An 8,756-nucleotide genomic window follows, 5' to 3' on the forward strand; every position below is an offset into this window, starting at 1 on the left:
CAAGAAGAGTCTGTGGAAGATCTGCCAGATCTACCTCGCACTTTGTTTCGCAGTGAATGCTCTTACGGACTCCATAAGGCAAATGTCACGAGTTTCTCTGATGACAGTGCATATGCGCAGAATCCTTTGGTTAAAGAGCTGGTCTGCGGAATTACCATGTACAGGTCCCTCTCAAAAAATTAGCATATTGTGATAAAGTTCATTATTTTCTGTAATGTACTGATAAACATTAGACTTTCATATATTTTAGATTCATTACACACAACTGAAGTAGTGCAAGCCTTTTATTGTTTTAATATTGATGATTTTGGCATACAGCTCATGAAAACCCAAAATTCCTATCTCAAACAATTAGCATATCATGAAAAGGTTCTCTAAATGAGCTATTAACCTAATCATCTGAATCGATTAATTAACTCTAAACACCTGCAAAAGATTCCTGAGGCTTTTAAAAACTCCCAGCCTGGTTCATTACTCAAAACCGCAATCATGGGTAAGACTGCCGACCTGACTGCTGTCCAGAAGGCCATCATTGACACCCTTAAGCAAGAGGGTAAGACACAGAAAGAAATTTCTGAACGAATAAGCTGTTCCCAGAGTGCTGTATCAAGGCACCTCAGTGGGAAGTCTGTGGGAAGGAAAAAGTGTGGCAGAAAACGCTGCACAACGAGAAGAGGTGACCGGACCCTGAGGAAGATTGTGGAGAAGGACTGATTCCAGACCTTGGGGGACCTGCGGAAGCAGTGGACCGAGTCTGGAGTAGAAACATCTAGAGCCACCGTGTACAGGCGTGTGCAGGAAATGGGCTACAGGTGCCGCATTCTCCAGGTCAAGCCACTTTTGAACCAGAAACAGCGGCAGAAGCTCCTGACCTGGGCTACAGAGAAGCAGCACTGGACTGTTGCTCAGTGGTCCAAAGTACTTTTTTTGGATGAAAGCAAATTTTGCATGTCATTCGGAAATTAAGGTGCCAGAGTCTGGAGGAAGACTGGGGAGAGGGAAATGCCAAAATGCCTGAAGTCCAGTGTCAAGTACCCACAGTCAGTGATGGTCTGGGGTGCCATGTCAGCTGCTGGTGTTGGTCCACTGTGTTTTTATCAAGGGCAGGGTCAATGCAGCTAGCTATCAGGAGATTTTGGAGCACTTCATGCTTCCATCTGCTGAAAAGCTTTATGGAGATGATTTCATTTTTCAGCACGCCCTTACACCTGCTCACAGTGCCAAAACCACTGGTAAATGGTTTACAGACCATGGTATTACTGTGCTCAATAGGCCTGCCAACTCTCCTGACCTGAACCCCATAGAGAATCTGTGGGATGTTGTGAAGAGAAAGTTGAGAGACGCAAGACCCAACACTCTGGATGAGCTCAAGGCCGCTATCGAAGCATCCTGGGCCTCCATAACACCTCAGCAGTGCCACAGGCTGATTGCCTCCATGCCACGCCGCATTGAAGCAGTCATTTCTGCAAAAGGATTTCCGACCAAGTATTGAGTGCATAACTGAACATAATTATTTGAAGGTTGACTTTTTTTGTATTAAAAACACTTTTTTTTTTTTTATTGGTCGGATGAAATATGCTAATTTTTTGAGAGAGGAATTTTGGTTTTTCATGAGCTGTATGCCAAAATCATCAATATTAAAACAATAAAAGGCTTGCACTACTTCAGTTGTGTGTAATGAATCTAAAATATATGAAAGTCTAATGTTTATCAGTACATTACAGAAAAAATTGAACTTTATCACAATATGCAAATTTTTTGAGAGGGACCTGTAAATAGTTACTGGCTGGCTTCCCTTTTCAGGGAGAAAACCCTTTTCGGTGATGATCTGGATAAGTATATCCAAAAGAGAGGGGGGGGGGAGAGTACGTTGCTACCTGCGAAAAGGAGGAGCAAGCGTCCTTTTAAGATCCCCAGCACTCATACTACCAGTGCTTCTAATTCCAGACAGGGGCGACGGCCTCAACCATCTGGGTCCAGAACCAAGCCTTCAGGGCAGGGTCAGAAATAGCCCTGGGCCCAGAGATCAAACAAGTCTTCCTCTAAGCCTACTCTGTGAAGGGTCGCCCCCACTCACTTGGGTGGGGGTGAAAGCTGCTGCAGTTCTCAAAGGTTTGGGTGGAATCGATCCAAGACAACTGGGTTATCTCCACCATTTTGCAGGGGTACAAACTGGAATTTCGAGTGTTCCGTATCCTCAGTTTATAGGTCAAGTATACCGACCGATTCCCTAAAAAGGTCTCTTTCTGGCATTGAGGGCTCAAAGAGTGATAATGGAGGCTCCGGAGAATGAAACGTTCAGGGGTTTTTACTCAAAGCTGTTCATAATCCCCAAACCAAGTGGGGATGTGAGACCTATTTTGGATCTCAAAACTCGAAGCCAGTTTCTGAACGTTCGTACTTTGTGTTAGAGCTGCACGATTAATCGTATGAAAATCGCGATCTCGATTCACCCCCCCTGACGATCTAAACCTGACATATGCTCGATTCTTTGCATAGCTGCAGAGAGAACAGCTGTGACAAAAAAAAAAAAAAAAAAGCCTCCCGCAAACAAACGCCTATCAGCATTAAGTCTCCCAGTAACTATAAACAAAATGATTACATTGTATCTTTTCCTTCCCTCTGCCAGGGAGAAAGGAAGTTTAACCTCTTAAAGACTAGACCTTTTTCTGACACTTGCTGCTTGCAAGTTAAAATCATTTTTTTTTGCTAGAAAAGTACTTAGAACCCCCAAACATTTTATATATTTTTTTAGCAGAGACCCTACAGAATAAAATGGCGATTGTTGTAATATTTTATGTCACACTGTATTTGCGCAGCAGTCTTTCAAACGCAATTAATAGACTTTAATTAATAAAAAAAAAAAACGTAAAAGTAAAGTTATCCCAATTTTTTTTTGTTATTATAGTCATACGGCAGCAGGGGACCCGCCGCCACGGGCATCACAGTACGGTAGTACATTATCAAGCAAGAAATTGCAGTGAAGTATCGACACTCTTATACTTTAAGCGTCTCATATAAAGCACAGACTTCTAGGAGAAGACGCCCCCCGTCACTGACAGAACACTTAACAATACACTAACATTCCGGTGAGTTACTCCACGCACGTATGTTACGGGGAGCCCCCAAGTACCAGCCGCAAGGAAAATGTGGTAGACAGTTCGAGGAGCCCCCCGGTGTAGACCCAGAGAGAAACCCTCAGGGTCGCAGCCACCTTATATCGGAGGTCGTCGAACCCCACCCATAATCCTATTAGACACCAGGTGAAGTGGGGCTAGACCCGGGACATCCAACCACGGGCCCCATATGCGCTCAAATTTCATGACATTCCCTCTGTGTTTATAAGTGAGATGTTCCCTGTTCAAGAGCACCTTAACCTCCTCAACCCAGGCTTCATGTGTAGGAGCCTGAGCAGAGATCCATCTGCGGGCTATCAGCTTTCTAGCAGTAAAAAGTACTCTGAGGATTGCAACGTGTATCTCGGGGGGGTAGAGTTCCTCATCCAACCATCCCAGGATACACAATTTGGGTTCCACAGACAACGTCAATTTCCAAACATCGTTAATAGAGCGTATTATCCCATGCCAATAGCGATGCAACTTCGGACAGCGCCACAGCATGTGCAACAGATCGCCCGTATGAACTTTGCACCGAGGGCAGAGGGGAGTATCCCTCCTCCGCCAACTGTGCAAGCGCTGCGGGGTCCGGTAAGTGCGGTGTAGTATAAACAATTGGGTGAGTCTCTGTGAGGAAGATAGCGAGACCCTGGGTACATTATCCAGGATGCCGGTCCATTCCTCGGCGGATATGGAACCCACGTCCTCAGCCCAGGATTCCCTGCACTTAAATGTCATAGCCCTCGATATCTGTCCCATAAAGGCCGTATATAGTGAGGAAATCTGCCCTTTCTTGCTTGTGGAGTTAACCAGACTCAGGAGGACAGCGGGCCGGCACAAACCCCAGGGGGAGACCTTAGACTGAGCATCAATGGCATGACGCAGCTGCAAATATTGAAAGAAGAGGGAGTTAGGTAATCCAAATTCGGTGCGGAGAGACTGGAAGTCCCTAAGCACATCCCCCCTGTACAATTGGTAAATGAAGCGGATGCCATAGTCTCCCCACCTCAGAGAGGTCCGCAATTTATTCAACTGGGGGTAGTTAGCGTTATTCAGGATACGGGAGTACTCGGAGAATCCAGCATAGGAAAAATGTGTTTTAGCCCTCTGCCATACCCTGTCAAGAAGCGCGAGAGTGGGACAGCCAGGCGAACCTCGCAGGGTGCCCGACTCCAGCGCCTCGACAAGCGTCCCACCAGCCAGACGAGTCCCAAGGATCCGTCTGACAGGATCACTCGCATCATCCAGCAGCCATCCCGTCACATGTTGTAGTTGAGATGACAAAAAGTAATAGAAGGGATTCGGAACGGCCAAACCATCTTTGGCCTCCTGCAAAGTTTCCAGACGAATCCTGGCGGACTGTTTCCACCAAATGAGTGCTCGGTAAACCGTGTTAAACATCTTGAAAATATGCAGGGGGACCCATATCGGTGCATTATGCAAAACATATAAAAGCTGTGGATTCCAAATCATCTTGACCAGATTACATCTGCCAACCACTGACAGAGGCAACCTGATCCAGCAAGTCAACTTATCACGAAACCTATGCAACAAGGGGAGAATATTGAGCTTAATATACTGCCCCAGGTCAGGGTGGATCACCACTCCCAAATAGCGGAACTGGGTCACCACCCCAATCTGCGACGCAACCGGAGGCAATGCCACCTCCAGGGGGTCAAGCGGCAGCAAGACAGATTTATCCCAATTTATCTGGAAACCCGAAAGGGATCCGAATCTATGAATCAGGCGCATTAAAGCGAGCAGCGAGCCCGAAGCGTCGCCCAAAAATAAAAGCTCGTCGTCAGCGTACAATGCAATTTTGTCTTCCTGGTCTCCCCGTCGGAAGCCCACAACATCCGGGGCAGCCCTCACCGCCGCTGCCAGGGGTTCCACCGCCAGGGCAAACAGCAAGGGGGACAATGGACACCCCTGCCTAGTGCCCCTGCGTAGCGGAAACGATTGAGAAAGCGAATTATTGACGCGGAGACACGCCGTAGGTGCAGCATAGAGGATTTTTATCCATTTGATAAAGGAGGGTCCCAGGCCAAAGCCCTCCAGGGCCGCCCACAGGTACTGCCACTCCACGCTATCAAATGCTTTAGCAGCGTCGAGTGATAGTATAGCTCTCTGGCCACAGTTATCCGGGGGAATCTGCATATTCAGATATAATCTACGTATATTGGTAGCTGTGGACCGACCCGGTATAAAGCCGGATTGGTCACCATGCACCAATTTGGCAATAACTTTCGACAAGCGAGTGGCTAGCACTTTAGCCAGCAATTTCAAATCAGTGGGTAATAGAGAGATTGGTCTATACGATTCCGGTCGAGTCGGATCCTTCCCGGGGTTCAGGAGAACAACTACCACTGCCTCATACATGGAGCGCGGGAGCTCCCCCGTCTCATAAGAGGCCTGTAGGACAGTAAGCAGCTCGGGCAAGAGGACCCCTCCAAAAGTTTTATACATCTCCAAAGGTATCCCATCCGTCCCCGGGGCCTTAGAATTAGGGGAAGAAGCCAAAGCCTCCTGCAGTTCCTCCAACCGGATAGGAGAATCCAGCATTGCCCTATCTCGGGCAGACACCTTTGGTAGCTGAAGGTCCCCAAGGAAGGCCTGTAGGTCCTCCGGGTCATAGGACACCTTGGAGGAGTACAGATCCTCAAAGAATGACCTAAATCCCTGCAAGACTTCCGCAGTGTCCGTGACCTCCCGATTTGCAGAGAGAACCAACCTGTGTATTATGGATGGAGGGCGTTGTGCTCTAGAAATCAGGGCAAGCATGTGACCCGTCTTCTCCCCCTCCTCGAAGTAAGCCTGGGAGGTGAAGAAGCGCTTGTGGTCTGCCTGTTGCTGTTGCACAGAGCGATAGAATCGTTGAGCCTCCAACCAACGGCCCTCCGAGGCCGCCGTGGGGGAAGCCAAATAGTCACGCTCGGCTTGAAGCACCGCCTCACCCGCCTCTTTCTCCCAGCGCCTACTATTAGATTTAATAGACGATACCTCTTTGATGCACAGCCCACGTAAATATGCTTTCATAGTGTCCCATACAATCCCCGGAGCTGCAGAGTGCCTGTTCTCAGTAAAAAAGTGCGTCAGTTGGGTAGTAAAAGCTGCGTGGTCCGGGAACAATGAAAGCCAGAATGGATTCAACTTCCAGTGCGTGGGCAATCTACTCCCCGGAAACCTGAGTCGGAGCTGAAGCGGGGAGTGATCTGACAATCCCCTGGCTAAATAGGTAACTACCGGGGAAAGGGCATGGGTAAGACCCGAGCCAAAGGCAAGGTCAATACGGGATAGGGATGAGTGTGACAGTGAGTGACAGGAGAAACCAGCATCGAGCGGGTGCAAACTGCGCCAGAGATCCACCAGGCCCAGCTCCCCCATAAATCGGGCAAACGGAGTGGGCCTCCTGGAACCCCCGGGGCAGTACTTCTTATAAACATCCAAAGTCGGGTCCAGCACGTTATTAAAATCACCCAACACTAGCACCGGCACCTGGGAGTGTTTCCCAACAAACCGAGACAGGCACTCTAGCACCTCAAAGGAGAAGGGAGGCGGTATATATACATTAGCAACAATACACTCAAATGCATTCCATACCCCAACCAAAAAAATAAATCTGCCCTGAGAGTCCACCAATGAGTCCCGCAATTCAAATTTGATAGATGCGGAGAGTAAAATTGAGACACCCCTAGAGTATTGGCTGTGATATGAATGAAACTGGGTCGGAAACCGCCTAGAGCGGAGTCCACTAGAGGATTCTGGAGTAAGGTGGGTTTCCTGCAGACACACCAGCGCAGGACCCTGGTGCGACAACAGGGTCATCACAGCAGTGCGTTTACTCGCATCCCCCAGTCCCCGTACATTCCAGGATAGCAGAGAGTCATCAATGGTCGCCATGGTAGTTAGGCAATGCAGTAAGATGGTAGGACAAGCCTACAAGCAAACAGTGAGGAGGAGTCCATAGGAGAAATCCGATACTCAGGAATCGCAGGGAAGGCCAAGGGGCATAAATGTCTGTATAGGTAGCACTGGAAACAGAGCGCGTAGGTAAAGTTCCATGGAGCACATCACCGGTAAAAAAAAACAGACAAAAAAACAAAAACCAAAAAACATAGAACGAAGAACAGGTACAAAAAAAACGCGGTGAACAGTAGCCGGGGAGGCCACAGTCACCCAAGCCCCGCAGGGAACAGTTATCCAGCCCAACATGGGCGAGGGGGTAGTAGAAGAGGGCCCGAACTTGCACAAACATAGAGACCCGGTTCTTCCCTTCCACGGGCTCAGGAAAGCGGGACAGCAGTTGAACCATAATCTCTGACCAGTGCACGGCTCCGTGGCTCTCAACAGGAGAATAAGTGGACCCGTACACCATAGAAAGACCCTTGCTCCTTCTGAGGATGATCACTCCGCCGCAGCTCTGAGCTGCCGCTCCTGGCGGTCCAGCCAATTTGTGGCAGATATGGGGCTCTCGAAGAATTGCACAGTCCCGTTCGCCACCACACGCAGCTTGGCCGGATACATCATGGAATATACCAAGGGGATGGCGCGCAGACGTTTTTTAACTTCGGTAAAGCGCGCCCTCTGCTTCTGCAGAGCTGCAGAAAAATCAGGATAAATGGAGATTTTAGCACCTTGAATTTCCATGCGAGGCTGTTGCCGGGCAAGTCTCAGAATGATATCTCTATCTCTATAATGAAACAGCTTCAGTAGGAATGGTCTGTCAGGGCCACCTGGTGGAGGGGCCCTGAAAGGCACCCTATGTGCCCGCTCCACAGAGAAAAACGGGGAGAGATTATCTTTCCCAAAAGTAGATATTAACCAGTGCTCTATAAATTCCACCGGAGTTTTACCCTCCGCTTTCTCAGGGATGCCCACCAGGCGCAGATTACTGCGACGCAGCCGGTTTTCCATGTCCTCCAGCCTATTCATCGCTTCAGAGACCCCAGAAGAGTTCATGCGCACATCTTGGATCAGGGGGGGTAAATCATCCTCAACAGCGCTCACTCGACCCTCCAAGGCTGTGGTCCGCTCTCTCATCTTTTGCATATCTTGCCTGATATGCAGCAGGCCCTCCTTCATACTCTTGACTTCCACAGACAACTCAGATAGTGAGGCCCCATAAGTGTGTATAGCCGTCAGGACATCCTGTATAGTGGGGATGGCCTGGGGGATATTGTCCAGCGGAGCTGCTCCCTCTGCACCCTCCAGCCGAGTACTCACTGTGTGCCCAGAAGGAGATCCGGCCTGGACAGCCTCGTGTGGGGACATCGCAGCCACAGGCGGAGATGGAGGATTCCTGGAGGACGGGGCGGGAGCCGGAGGAGGAGATGCTGGCTTGTGCTTAGCAGGGTCCCTGGCAAACTTTCCCAGCTTAGCGATGGCAGTCGGCGGAGGCTTCTCACGAGCTGCACGCTGCGGGAGCGGGCCGGCGCCATCTTGGATTTGCCTGGCTGCGGCTGTGCTGTCGTCTTTCCTCCTCGTCATGGCGGAGTGCGGCAGTGAGGATCACCAAACAGCCACCGGGATGTAAGGAGCAGCAGTACGGGTCGACTAGGTACTGTCAGCGGGCTCTAGGGTCCGATCAACAGGATAATTTCAGGCAGGATAGCGGAGCCGACTCGAGACACGTCTGCTCAC

Source organism: Pelophylax lessonae (assembly GCF_965119305.1).
Source record: "Pelophylax lessonae genome assembly, chromosome: 10".
NCBI lineage: Eukaryota > Metazoa > Chordata > Amphibia > Anura > Ranidae > Pelophylax > Pelophylax lessonae.